The sequence below is a fragment of the Hippichthys cyanospilos genome, chromosome 7, assembly GCF_059441005.1.
Source record: "Hippichthys cyanospilos isolate Australia breed blue-spotted pipefish chromosome 7, RoL_Hcya_1.0, whole genome shotgun sequence".
NCBI classification, from domain to species: Eukaryota; Metazoa; Chordata; class Actinopteri; order Syngnathiformes; family Syngnathidae; genus Hippichthys; species Hippichthys cyanospilos.
Window position 1 is genome coordinate 9,263,718 of NC_142375.1, and position 15,748 is coordinate 9,279,465.

Sequence of the window (15,748 nt, forward strand, 5' to 3'; positions counted from 1 at the left end):
ACTTCTTAAATTCTTCCAGGATGCAGGCTTGAATAATGCAAAATCACTGTTTGCACACAGAGTGCGCTTAATGTGGAAGTGACACTGAGAACTGAGACTTTTTAATGAAAGAAAAGATGCGCAACAATCACATATATATATATATATATATATATATATATATATATATATATATATATATATATATATATATATATATATATATATATATATATATATATATATATATATATATATATATAAAAGGTGTTCTAAAATGTTTGACCCCATTTCATAGGCCAATAATTTTGACAATTTTCGGGAATGACCTCAAATTCTCACAGCTTGTGTAAAAAGGTTTCATGTTTTTGCGTGTCACGTTTGGCCTGTTCTATCTTTTCAGGTTAAGAAATGGCAATCACTTCAAAAGAACAGGCATTTCGCGTGTTAGAGTATGCTCGGACTCAGTCACTGAAGACAGTGCAGCGTGCCTTCTTCACAAATTTTGCAAAGAAAGCACCAACTACAAAACCAATTAGGACTTGGCACCAAAAACTTCAAGAAAAGGGCTACTTATGCATACCTAAATTTCCAGGACAGCCATCAACGTGTGCAGAGTCACAAACAAATATTTGTACTTTTCTTTGTGAATTTAAGCTATAAAACTTATGACCTTCAACATAAAGTGTATTTAGTTTCATTAAGATCCATCAAGTATTTTCCGAGGTACGCAGGCTTGCCGATGCCTATTCCAGCTGACTTCAGGCAGTAGGGCACACAGAGATTTAGCAGAAGATCATAAACATTAGATATTAGCAGCTCAGGGCATGTGGTCTGACAGAAAGTTTAACCGTTGGTGAGCTTGTGTGACCACCAGGCCTTACTTCCTTCCTCTGTGCCGGCCTAAGGAAGAGAGTGATTTCAGTTGCTTTGGGGCCCATGCATGCATATCTGTGAGCAGGACAGCATCGGTACATGTGTACACTTGTGCGCATTTGGTCACAGTCCAGCACCCACACGAGGTCAGGTGAGAATGGGTTTGGTTCGTAATTCCTGGAAGAGCAGACAGCTGCAACTTCTCATACAAATGCTGTGACACGTGCTCGCATAACCCTCCCACTGCTCATGCACAAACATTTTAGTTAAAGTGTGCCGAGTCCTTCATCAGTCTCTTGTGTGTAATTTTGTCCTCCACGCTCCGGCCCTGGTCTCAACTTGTGCCACTCACTGAGCTTGTATAATGAAACTTGACATGACAGTTCTCGCTGAACCAACTCGATCTTCATGTGTTGCCCCAACAGTGGTGTTTTGAATCTTTAGGACTCAGCAGCGGCTTCCAGCAAGACCTTTAGCTGAGTTCACTCCATCTATCTTACCTCAGCAGTGGTGCTATTTCAGTATTCCCCTTGATCCCATACTTTTCATCGTTGTCCATTATATTTTTTATTGTGGAATAATAAAATCATAAGATACATAATTATGCACCCAAAAACTACTTTAGGTTAGAAGTGGTCATAATCAACTTGCAGGATATAGGTGACATAGGAGACAGTGTCTGAACCCCAAATATGGATCAATGCTTCCGGGCTTCCAAAGTGTAGGCAAAGTGTAAGGCAACACCTTTCTGTGCCACTCAGTAGATCGTATAATCCCTCACAAACTATGTGATACTAGCAGTCTTTCGTCAGCCCGCTGTATATTGCAGATAAAATGCTTTCAAACATTCTGGTTATAGGCTATGTCGTTCCAAAATCTTAATGATGTATGAAATATATGTCTGTAATGTGTTTAGGCTCGCAGTTTAATAAAACAGAAAAAAAAAGCCCTCTGTCAAAAGGTACTGGGTGAGGCAAAGAGTATGCCTGAGTCATGGCACAGGTCACTTGTGAGCCCAGATTTTTGTACGCCACCATGTGCCAAAACCACAACAAATTGTTGACCTTAAAATTTTACAGCGAAGCAATCGACCACTCACATCTATAGCTAGATTACGCTAAAAACATTTGGAATGTCAAGAATTGACTTGGCTTTGGATGAAAAACGAAAACTTAACATCAGCATCCCTATTGCTAAGGTAAGGGAAAACATTTCTACTGAAATGGGAAAATGAAGGGTTAGACCTTCAAAAGCTAGTAGAAGATTTGAATGCATGTGACTAAAATGAGAGTTTAGTTTGCTTTTCACTGCTTAAGCTATCATAAACCTGATCGGCATCTTTTTAATGGCCACCACAGTCGCCCTGCTCACTGGCATAGCGCTGCCCAGGTGTTCTCATCATTTTTTGTCGAATTACGAGCTATTTAACACTTTCTTTTTGATGCAAGAGCTTATTCTTTTGCTGTTGTTGTTTACATTTAGTAATTTCACACATAGCCTACATCTTCCTCTTTCATACATTCTTACAGTCCGGTATATCTCACACGTACAGTAATACCACCTTTTTAACCGAATCATGAATACGTCTTAGCTGCCCACCTTGCTGCCATGTACACCATGTGTGTTGTAGCCACCATAATCACCCCCCCCCCCCCACACACACACATACACACACACACACACACACACACACGCACACACGCACACACACACACACACACACACACAAACGCAGTACGTAGGGCCATAAACAGGTTGTCTGCATAGTATCAGAGACATGGCTTTTTGCGATACACTGGAGCAGCCCCAGTCTCCGTCTCACTTGTAAATACTCTGCTCATTGTTTATATAGTGTGACGTGGCTTCAGGTTCCAGGGACCATCACTCTGGGTCTGGGTCAGGTCGCTAGGAACACATGCACACAAAACTTTAAGAAATACACTCTTCAAATGCACACAGACACACACACATATCCATGCTAATGCAAACCAGACTCTTTCCCCCTCTGTCTCTAAGAAAGGAGGGAGGGCATGGAGCCCAGTAGAGACCGCACAGCGTTGGATTCGGGCCAAATGGACCAGCGGAGCTTGTTTGGAAAGCTTTCAGTCAGAAAGCCACTTTTTGGCAGGGGCCCCTGTGAGTGCTGCTGAGCCCTCTGAAGCTGGCTGGAGCTGCTAAAATAAATAATGGTTCAGGCCAAGGGGGTAAGAGTGGCGTTTTGGATGGGGTGGAAGGTGTGGAGGGGGGGTTCGAGGAAGTGAGGGGCTTGGCGGGTGTGGCTCTTGATTGTGGGTGGGAGTGGGGGGGGGGCTAGAGACCGCTCCTGTAATTATATCCGTCAGTCGACACCACTTGGGCCACCACCGATCACATTTCCCCTTGTCTTTTGCTGTCACTGGGTAGAGAGATATAAGGAGAGTCCTGGGGACTTGTGAGGGGGAGAAAGAATATATAAGTGTAAATATCTGTGCACAAATTAATTTGCAGTTCAGCCACATAAACTTACTGTATTTGCGTGAACATTTTTGCCATTTTTCTGAAGGAAGCAGATATGTGTGAGTGTGTGTGCTGCAATGGGCTTTCAGGGAAACAAACCTGGGAGGGCGAGATAAGAAGGTGTTTCACACAAGGCTATGCTGCTCTTTCAGCAGGGGGCAAAGTAGTGTCCAATCTGTAGCCAAGAACAGATTGTTGCACTTCAACTAAATTCTAAATATGTAAAACTTCACCAAAGGCAACTTAGTATCTTCCTTGTGAGAATAGCATACGACTCGTTGTCTGCTGCATGCCCGTAGTGTGGAATTTGATCTATGCTGTACACGCCAAAGAATACTCTCTCAATATTTTTACGCTTTGTCTAATTCATGTTTAGACAGTTCTGGGCTTCATTTTCAGTTACAGATACAAGCAGTACCAGCCGGAAGTTTGAAAACACCTTCAAACACAAACAAGGTCAACAAATTTCAAACTATTAACAGTTGGTACTGACAGCTGTGAAGTGAAAGTCTTTCCAGGTCAAAAAGCATCATCCATATCACTAAGTTGACAGAGAATAGTCAACATGCGCAAAGCTGTTAAAGGCAAATGAGGTGCCTACTTTGAAAAATCGAAATTATGAAACGTATATTTTGTTTGCCCCATAATTCCATAAATATTTCTTCGATGGGGTATCACAATTATCACAACTCTGTCTGCTTACGCCTATTCCAGATGTTTCAGGAAATAAATTGTGGCCTTACCCCGAACGTTGACTGCATTTAAACATATTTAAATTTAAACAAATTAAACTTTTGAGTGGTACATTATCCAGTGCGTGATGATAAAGTATTATGCTCTTTGTTGGAAGTTGATGTCCAATTTGCATTGCAAAAATAAATAATCACGCTCACTAAGATTAAATAAATGTATATTAGTTAAATTTATAGCAGAATTTCTTTTAAAATATGTAACTACATTCCATTGAGATTGTGCAGGGGTTGTACATAGGGCCAAAGACACACCATAAAATCTCAATTCAGGTAATTATTTAGGAACCGTGTTACAGATCACCTGCGTAGGGTCAATCTGTTATCCCCTCAAAGCTACCTTGGTCTTGCAGTCAAAAAAGAAGCTTATAATATGAAAAAATTAGCCCACTGTCAATAACTGTATGACGTGGAGCCACACAATTACGGTAAATACATGAAATGATAAACATCATTTTCATTTCTTTGGTTCAGAATAAAGCTTTACCATTGGATCAATGTGGTAAACTTTTTTTTAATCCACTCTTCATAATCAAAGTCAGAAAGTTTCCCTCAGAAATAAAAGAATTAAAAAAAAAAAAATCACACTGATGGTGTTGAATTATGAGTAGCAAACTTTGACCGGGGTCAGATTTTCTAATGGCAATAACAGTTGCAATAAATTACTTATTTCCAATCAGTGTATCGACAAATGATCCTGAATCTTTTATTTCCTCTCTTAAAGTTATTTTTGCACATTTTGGGTGGGGTAAGACTATAGTGAACTATATCAAATATATTGTTTTTAAATGTTAAAATGTGTTCAAATTCCTGCCTTCTGAACACATGTGGTTTTCTGCTGCTTTCAGTTTTTCTCTCTTGTCCCACACTTTTCTTCTCCTGCTTTGTAGTTGTTGGCCTTGCCCTCTGATCTCCACTAGGATCGGGTCCAAGGAGCTCACCCTAGAGACACAATTATCACACTGGACTAAATGTGCCGCCCACAAGCAAGTTCCCATCAAAGACCCGCCAAGCTCTCTGCTCACTAGTTTCCCTCCTGATGCTTCAGTCTTTCTGTTCGGATCACAACTATATCCTATTTGTATAAATTGTTTTTGTTTCTCATTTTTCCCCACCTTTCACTGTTCGCATTGTAATAATGCGATCATAATAATCGATGGAGGAATGACTGCTACTGCAGCACTTCATCATACATACTCTTGACTAGATTCTGGTGTCTCCCAGTGATAAATGAGCTACAAAAGAGATGTTCACAAGTGTTGTCAGTTGAAACAGCCCCAAAATAGACAGTCAGGCCGGGCAGCAGGCAGTCAGCGGTGGTGGTCCAAAGTTGCTCAAAGTGCGTAAGAGGTGTTGATTTAGCTGTAGGAAGGAGGATTAAATGGCTCATTGGTGGGGCTAGGAGCAGAGAAGGTGTGAAGCCGTCAGCCTGCCCATGCCCCCACCCCGGCAACAGGGAGAGAAGGCCATTGGGGCTGAACAAACAAATCACATGGCCATCAAACACTACTTACTACTGCAGCACTGGGACTTCATTTAGACAACATTTTACTGGTCTCGGCTGTGCGCTCAATACGCCCAACGAAAGATTGCATGTGCACACACACTGAGCCCCCCAATTGGCAAGACACTGGTTTTACAAGTCCCCATAGTGTGAGGTCTCTTATTCCCTGGGTAGCTCTAGAACAACATCAGTACAAGCTAAGGGAGAGGTGGGGGCACGGAACAATTCAACTATTGAACTACTGGTGCTCAGCGTTGTAGAGTTGTCAATAAAGCTCATAAAAACGGTTGTGAAAGTTGTAACTGTTGTAAAGGGAAGTTCATGTCAACTCCTTTTAAAGTTATGACCCATTTAAAGAGAAGTGTGCTTTAATGTGATGAGGATGCACCTTGCAGGATGTTTAGATGGATGGAGAAAACTCTAAATGGTCGTTACTGTCGGAAGAAAAAAATGTGTGTGTGCGCACGTGTGTGTGCTGTATGTGGTCTGCGAGCATGCACGCGGTCGAACAACCTGCCAGTTATGAAACCTTAGGCTGGCATTTTCTCTTTAAAAACGAAACTTTCACTTTCATGTTCTCTCCATTGGCCCCTTGGCGAGCCACTAAATGTCACTCGCTCCTCTTAAAAACAAACAGTTGCGTCTCATATTAGCTGCTATTTGAAATGGCTCAGAGACTTGGCTAAGACCAAGTCTCCACAGTGCCCGTAAAAGTCTCAAAACCACCAATGGCAAAAATTAAACGGAAAATATCAGAAGCTGGTTGATCACAGCCTCGAGATACTGAATAATTGTGAAAGAGGGAGACAGAATCAATTATTTGAGGTTTATTTTAAAATATTCCAATCTGTCAGTCTTAGCAGCTTGCCGCTCCTGAATAAAAAATATTACGATTAATGTTTTCTATGATGAATGCTTATAATGTTTCAGTTATGCGTTATGCTGTTCATTCGATTAGTTGAAACAGGTAAGTGCTCATTGGCTACTATTGTTAAATGGCTGGATGCTCTCAAGACATTTTCTTCCAGGCTGTGTAATTTACCGTGAAGGAAGTCCACTATCATGCTGCTTTGCTCGCTTATACAAGTCATGAACATGTAAAAGCCACCTAATATTTAAACATAAAATAAACCCTTACAGACTGAGCAGACTCAGGATTTAGGTGTGTGTTATTTAAATACTGTCCCAAACAATTTGTTCAAAAGTAGCTGTGGATAGTGGACAAATGAACCAGGCACAAGTCTTAACTGTAGGCGTTTGAAAGCATCTTTACCTACATGAGAAAACAAGTCAACCACTCATAATGATAATTTATAAAAAAATCAATAAAACATACCCACTCTTTGAAGAAGCTCGGTAAATGCTGATAACTTTAAAGTGATCCGGCTCATTGAACAGAGTCTTGCAAGATTTGCTGAAGCCTTGTGCAAGAAATCTTTTGTGCGACACCAATTTCTCCTTAAAATTAAACCGTTTCAAAATTGTATCACCTTTAGGGCAACTGAATACTGAATTATGATCCCACAGCGTGAAAAAATGATGTGAGGGAGACATGGCATCAATACTGCAGACGTACTTTTTCATTTTGCTATTGAAATTGTGTATCATTGTCCTTTGCACCACAAGGTAGTGGAGCAACCTTACCAGATAGAAACTCAATGCAGACTTTCGTTTTCCTAGTTTGAGCATAATATTACTTCTGAAAGATAAATGATATAAAGTAATAGCTGAAGAACATTCCTTTGTGGCGTTTCTATCATAACATCATCACAAAGCGCTTTGATGAGCTCTACTGACCTTGCTTTGTGAATACATGAGGCGCTGCCCACAGTGCTCCATCAGCCGCAACTCATTACATTGACATTAAAAAGCCTTAATGTCACTTTTGTTTCAGAACGTGTTCTTTTGGTCCTCATCAGTGGCCTATTTTTCTTCTGTTTGATGGAGTTTTGCTTTTTTACACACCGTGGATTCTTGAATGTCACAGATCCTCAAGCCAAGACCAACACGAGTATTTGATTTCGCCGACTTTGTGAATTACGTTTTCTCATATTAGTTTTTTATAATGTACACTGTGTTATGTGGCTTTGCCACAAATGATGATGTCATCTGGGGAATGTGGACTCAGTGTGTGACTTTGAACACATTTGAACTACAACTGCTACTCATAATTACATCAGGTATGAAGTTTACATGTGCGTGTCCCAGGGAGTTTGGGTCTAATTAAAGAATTGTTTGATGTGTTGGATCCAGAGTTTTGGTTGTACCTCACAACGGGCATTATTGAATAGAGCACAGAGGAGTATTGCTTTTATGAGGGGGAAACCTCAAACATCTGCAATTGAGGCAGACCACAATTTGAAGAGGACCACATTAGAGGAGAGAGAAGGAATGCTTACATTTGGTTGGCCTGCCCTTAAAAGATTTTTGTTGGAATTCAAACAATGCATTACATTGTGAGTTTTAAAAAACATATGGATTGTGTGCGTGTGTGTTTTACTTCTAAATCTCATCAATATAGTCGACACTTTGAAATGTGAAAGTCTTGCAACACATATTTTATGGTCAAACCGATCATGGTTTCGTTCTTCTTGCTGAAAAAAGGTCCTTGTTAGTCCATTACATTATTCCGTGTTTTGTTCCTTCTAAATATCTGACTATTTGCTTTGGTTGTGACAACAATGAAAGAAATGGCAGATAGCACGAAAAAACATAGTCTAATCCATCAACATAGCCAAACCATGTGAGTGGGAAAAAGTTTGACTATACTGTAAACTTAACTAGACTGTTCTATAATACTGTAGGACTTTACTCTTCTATAAGCCACTATCACTGGATTTGAACAACTGAACTCAAGAAAGTTATTAGACTGTTTAAATCTAAAATTTATTCTTTTTCAATATTTATTGAAATTATCATATGTATTACTTATAAGAAAACGAGGATACATTATTTTCATTTTATTTAACTTTTTTTGACATTGACAAATGATCATTTTGGAGGATTTAACACCAGATTTATCAAGTTTCTTCTTAGCCTTTTATGTATGTGATCTTCAGCAAACCCTGAACGCAACATCCGCTTCCTTCACTGACACTTGCAATCATTGGCCTCGCAGTTGGCTAAAAGTTATGAAATGTTTCATTCTCATCATGTTCTTACGACGCTTAAATTATTCTCAAACTGTTTTAAAGCAAATTTTGAGCATGTTCAAAAGACCAAAAAAAAACAATGTTGCATAGATGTATTTTTTTAGGCTTCTCTACACATACACCTGATCCAAACAATTGGGATCATTTTCAAGCTCGTGCTGAGATTGCTGATGAGCTAATCAGGTGTTTTTGCCAGAGAAACCTAGAAAACATGCATGATTGACACCTGTGTAGTGTGTTGAGAAGGTTAGTGAATATTGCGTTTCTGTCACTATTCATTCAAGGTCTCAAACATTTGCTAAATGTTTTTAAGTCTTTCTCAAACCTTCCATTTCTTCTTCGAAGGCAGCGCTTCTCAATTAGTGGGGCGCGAGGTGATGACCGCAGGGAAAATGCTTTGATTTTGTCATATGAGGTATAATTGCAATAAAATAAGATTTTTCTTTTTTTTTTGTTTTAGTTTCTTTCATGCACTTGTTTTTTTTTTTTTTTCTGTTTTAGACTAAGCTGTACTCTGTATAAACGCCATTCAATCCCAGCTACTTAACTATAAATTTAATACTTAAGTATCTGGAATTTAATGTCCCATGTACTTCAATCATTTGAATCAGGTGTGGCATGTGTTGCCTGACAGAGCTGCAGCTAATGATGGCGGTGGCCCCTTAGACAGTTATGAAAAAAGTTAGCAAAAACAACATTGCTATTTCATGACACTAAGGCCTGATGTGAACGGCAACCAGCACAAAAATGTTCGCCCTTCAGTGGGATAGGTTTTTTTTTTTTAAATATTTTGAGAATGTCTTACGAATGTGTGGCCAATTTTTGAGACATGGAAAGATCACATTTGTCTTATGAAAGTCTTATGAACAGCCCTTCACTGTGAAATTGAGTTCTCGTTAAAGAGCTAAAAAGGACCGTCACCACTTTAGACTGTATTTTAAGACACAAATGTTTAGAAATAATTCTAAAAGGCAGAAGTGTGGCAATATAATATTGTGTAAGGAATAAAAGGCACACCCGAATGGATTGAAACCCACATTCATCGGTCGACTGGAGAAGGGTGGGAAATCACATGATCGGGCATGGTTCAGCACGGTTCAAATAGTCTAGTGTAAGTACGGTCTTACGTAAAGCGGTGAAGCACAGTTTGCATTTTTAATATTCCACATATCAGAGTCAGAGTTGACATTCTGATGACAAGCAGAGCCATCTGAATGCTACAAAAATTATTATCAGGGCTCAAGGTGTTTGTCAAATCTCTGTCTCTATCGGGACACAGTCTGACATCTGTAATGCGTTTTTCTGTTCTTTTTGCATGATTAAGCAAACTTGGCATGCAGGTGCTGCCCAGTGGACTGCACCAGTACAACAATATTCCCAGAACAAATTAAAGTAGCTGTCGTATGGATCGGTCTCGCGCTGTCTTTCTTGCTCGCTTGCACACACATGTAGACACACGCATCAACAAACACGCAAATCAAGCAAGCAGCCCTAAACACATCACATCACATTCTGCATCTTCAGTCGCATGTTGTACCGCTACCTCTATTACAGAGCTCTTTCCATTGCGATGGTACAATTGAGGCAGTGCAGTAAATTCTCTACCCCAAATTACTCAAAACCTGCTCTAAGACTAATGAAGGGGCCTCAAGTGACATCATTAATGCGCTAACTAGTTTTGGTCCTCTGCAGTCTCATCACTTATTCAGTTGGACCGAGGGAGACACACAGACAGGCATAGTCAGACAGAGGTGAAACACACTTCACACTCTCAATTACGCAGTGGAGCTCATCAGTTGGCAATCTGTCCCGATCGTTTTAATTGGCTTGTAATATTGCCTCTGATCTCGTCGCCCAATTAACAGGCCAGTCTGGCAGTCGGGCTTGGAGGCCCGATGAGCTTGTGATGCCTCGCTGTCTCTGCCATATGGTACAGCACTCACTTCGAAGGCCTTGCTGTACCCCCGACATAGCGCCATGTCCCTGCATACAGTAAGTGTGTGTATTAGTGGGGAAATCCTTATTTATAATTTTACTCGATTGGTGGAAGGGCTCACCTTCAATTCAATTCAGTTCAATTCCAGCTCGCTCCGGTCTTCTTGTGTGGAATTTGCATGTTCTCCCTGTGCCTGCACGGGTTCTCTCCGAGCACTCTGGCTCCCTCGCTTATTTCAAAAACATACATTGTAGGTATTTTGGGCACTCTAAAATGTGTGATTGGGTGTGTGAATGGTTGTTTGTCTCTGTGTGCCCTGCAATTGGCTGGCAACCGGTTCAGGTTGTCCCAAGTGAGGAGATGCGGCTATGGAAAATGGATGGATGGATACTTGCTAGATAAGACATACTGTTTCATGCTCAGCTTGCCATAGTCATTTGTTACACTTTATAAACAGTTGCAGTCAGATACAGTCATTAGTCAACATTTTCAAAGATTAATAATAAAAGCAAACTAATGTGTCAGCGTTAAAATTTCTGTTTATGGACAGGCATACTGGAACAGAAAATAGTCTTGACAGAATACTGGCAGAATATGTTTGCTGAAACTGTCTTTGGAATATGATGAAGGAGGGGAAATAACCCCCAAATTGATTACACGATTGATTATAGATAAACAGTTCCACTTGTAACCCTTGTAAAAATGCCCTGGTTCAGTGTTTTTTCTTCATTTAAAAATGATGACGTTTAAAAATTGATGGAATTAATTCGTAAAGAATAATGCCCATCAAATAGTAAAGGAATAGGTTTTATAAAACAGATTTTTAAAATGTTGCCACCTTTTGCCCAGATAACAGCTTTTTATTTGTTGGTATTTTCTCAGTCAAATTGATTAGATTATGTCAATTATATTTCTTCATTGACTTTCGTTTCACAGCCGTGCATTTTCGGGAATGACAGTAATATCTTGAATTGCCTGTGCTCGTCATGTGTTTGAGGTCATTTGAGTTTGAAGGTGTCAAGGTTTCCAATCCTTTGGGTGGTACTTACTGTATGAAGCCTGTTATTTAGCAACATTCTTTCACATCTTAGGTGATCTGAATGTGACAGAGTAGTTTCAGTAGAAAAAGAAATGCAGAGGAAACTAGGTGAGCAGTTATTTTGTCTGGTAACTATATTGTGCTGACAGACTTTTCTTCGAGTGGAACAACGTGGAATAATATGTTATACAAACGCTGAGTGAAAAATTACTCCTTTGTGTTCATGTAGATTTATCTTAACTCAAGATAAGAGATACTAACCATTCCATGTGATTATTATGGGGGAATGTCCTAATTATTAAAAACAACAACAGCCAACCCCCATTCACATTTGATTTTTTTTTTTAACAGCTATGTGGTTTTCACAGTAGTAGCGACTGCAAGTAAGCCAAAACTATACAAGCTTGAATTAAAACTTCAGGTCATCTTAAAATTCAACACTGAACAGGAGTCAAAGCTGTCTCCACTAGACTGGAGAGAGGAGAACAGCAGGAGCACATAATCTCTTTCCATTCCTCCCTTTTCCCCACAGGACCAGGTGCTATAACTCTGAGAAGATCCGGAAAGTCAAATCACTGCAAATCTTTCGATTTCACAGTTTAAAGGTGTTAAACTACTCTGGCATTTGACCAGGGTAAGAACTAGACAGTATATAGCTCGCTGGCCAGTGCCAGGCCAACATCCCTGCATACTGAATGCTTGGCATGTCTCAACTGATGGCACAGGATCCAGGCTAGACCAGCAATGGATCGACTTCACAAGATTAAAAAAAAAAAAAAAAAAATACAAAAAGTGCCTTACAGGCGATCTTTTCTTTTTTCTTTTTTTTTTTTTTTTTTCAAAAGGGAGGGTGCTTTATTAAAGTGACTATGGGGCCATCTCAAAGCTGCTAGTTCCCCATTAACAGACAGCCACATCTGTTTCTCTCATTCCAGTCATGTTTTAAGGTCCCATAAGGTGCAGTTAAATTAGAGCCAGCACAGGTTTATAAATGTAAAAGCCTGCAATAATCTGGAACTGTCATGACCCCTAATCTTCTTGCGCTTGTCAGCACAGTGAGTAGCGCTAACTAGCGTTTTGCATTATCAACATGTGTTTTTGCTGCCTGACTTTCAAGCTGTGGGCGTCGGTAACAGATATTATATTGAAAGAGTTGTTATTATTGTCTTCGCATGCTTGTATCATGCTTGTGAATAATGATGAATAGAGGATGGAGAAAAAACATGATCTACATTGGGAATACATAGAGACCAGCGCACAATTTGAACATACAACTCAAAACAGGCGTCATATTGATTTATTAAACAGCTCGTGAATTAATCAACCTGGCGTTGTTTGCTCGAGTCAATTGTTGTCCCTGGATCTTAAATTTTTCATGTTACGATATGTCATTTTAGACAATGCCATGACTCACAACTTTGTGGGAACCATTTGGAAGAGGCCCTTTTTCCCAGCATGGCTGTGCCCCAGTGCACAATGCAAGGTTCGTAAAAGTTTGGTGTGGGAGAAACCCATCAGATAGATTCAAGATGAACCACAATAGAGAGTGAAAACTGTCAAACTGTATAGAATGAGTAGCTCCAAAATTTACATAACTATACCCTCAAATATAATTTGTGTATTATCCATCAACTGTGTTAAAAAAAAAAAAATCAATCTGCCAGATAAAGTGTTACTTATTTTCTCAAATTATTAACCTGAGTTCTTTCTGATAAGTACAAGTACAATTAACGCCTATGGTAATATACTGTGGAGTGAAAACTATGTCTTATTTCTGTTGAGGAGGGTGCTCAAAACAAGACTGCCTAATGCAATTTATGTAATTGGTTGTGGCGTGAAGCGAAACATTCCCACCTTGGAGTGCAAGCAAACCTTCAGTAATGTGTTTTCTAGAGGAGATATAGTAATCTAGTAGATGTAGTGGTGATGTAAATTATATGAAAATGTTAACTCTAATTCAGAACCTATCCTTCAGTGTGCTCCACGCAAGCCATAACTTATGTTACATCCCATGGCAAACCACCATATCTGATTGATGGGAACAAACAAAAGATATTTGTAATGTAATGATCCTTTATTATGTATTGCCTATCCCCATGCAACGTCATTAATCCAATATGAAATTTGTTGACTGATCATTTAGTGAAGTCGCCCTGCTGAGCCTTCCAGTCACAACATCAACAACATCAACCTATTGGGAGGATTTGCTGCAAGGTACACGCATTTATTCTTGACATTTGAGTATTTTTTTTTTTATTTAATCCAGGAACATATGCACATGAACTCTGCATATTTCAGTGAAATCGTGTTAATGCATGCCCTTTTCTATAACCTTGATTACTTGGTTGTGGACATTGATTTCTGCCTGGGGCCACACTACTGAAAGTGGAGCAGCATAGCTCAGTGGATATAATGAACTTAAGAAAAAGCTAGCTATTACCGCAACCTCTGACCTTTTGACATTATCAAAAGCCTTGTTTAAATCGTACATATGGAATAAAAAACACCTTGTGATATGCATATCATTTGAATGCCAATTTAACAGTGAGTTGGATGTATCATTCTCACTTTTTGATCACATTAATCATGGCAAAGTTTGTAGTCACATTTCAACATTGATATGGTAGTGTCGAGTGCTGATGGCCAATTTATGGAAAATGGGAATGATCCTCTTTCCTTCCGTGGGAGTTGTTGGAGGTTTTTATGGGGAACGTTCCCTTGCCTACGATAACCATGAAATAATTGTTTAAATTGCAACCCTCCAATATATGAGCTTGTGAAAAAGCAGATGACATCTGATGTAGACTGCTGTATGATCCTCTTGACAACAGGTTTGGAGGAAAGAATCTCGGTGACCCCTTATGAGTGTGCGCGTCGATCTGAAGTGACCTTATTTTCTTTCATTTTCCTGAACTTGTTTGCCCCCCCTGCACTTTTCCATGGACTTGAACATGTTTTCCCTCTCCGTTTTTACCCTTTTCATCATTCCCCTCTTTAGTCTCCCGAAGTCCACCTCCCTTTGTCACCTTCGCGCCATACGCCACCCCCAAGCAGCGGCCCCCCACTCCCGGCCTTCTCGCACAGTCTGGAGAGGAAACGGTGGCCATTAAATGTGTCTGCTGGGGTCTGGGGGTCTGGAGAACAACCGTCACATTGTGTGACCCCGCCTTGGACCCCAGACGGACTAATGAATAAGGGTAGCGCTGCCCCCCACTTTTTTTTCTCCATCCCCCTTCATGCCAGACCTCGGGTAGGTAATTCCCCCACTTCTTTCACAGGATCCCAGACATCTCCCGCGGCCTTTGACTGAGGGCTTATCTTTTCAGAGGGAAATTTGTGTCATTCGGGGTTTAAGGAAAAAGCAAAACAATAACATTGCAACTAACATAAATTCAACCTCTTTTCGTAACCCCGCTACTTCTCTTCCAAAACTTCCCCGGTGCACAGGACTCAGGATTAAGGAAATAGTTTGAGACATCCCGAGTCTCTCCAATTATCTTAGGGAATATGTAAATTGGGGAAGAGACAGTAGCGGGATTATTTTCAACTGGCAACACTCACGGCGCGAAGTGAAGGAAAGGGTCGGCGGAAAACAGGATTATTCTAATACAGCGTGGACAATGGTGCACTGGGACGGCTTCACAACTATATACAAAGGGCTGCGCAAAATATGCAGCACATGCAAAAAACATGCAAAATAAGAAAACGGGGAAAATGTCTGAGGCAAGAACATCTGACCACGCACTGACCAAGCTGAAGGGGAAAATGTCCTATCTTATTGTTGTACACCCACGCAAGTAGCAGAGCTTTAAATAACCATGCATCCCTCTGAGATTTAACAATGGTGACACGCATGAGCTCGATGCATACCAAACATGCGGCCGCTCCTGTTCTGCCTCATCCTCGGCCGTCCATGTCCTTTCCTTCATCTTTTTTTCTCATGTTTGACTTACATGGTGCCTGCCCACAGCACATGCGGGCACCTTTTCACAACACTCAGCGATTCGGAGCGCTCTC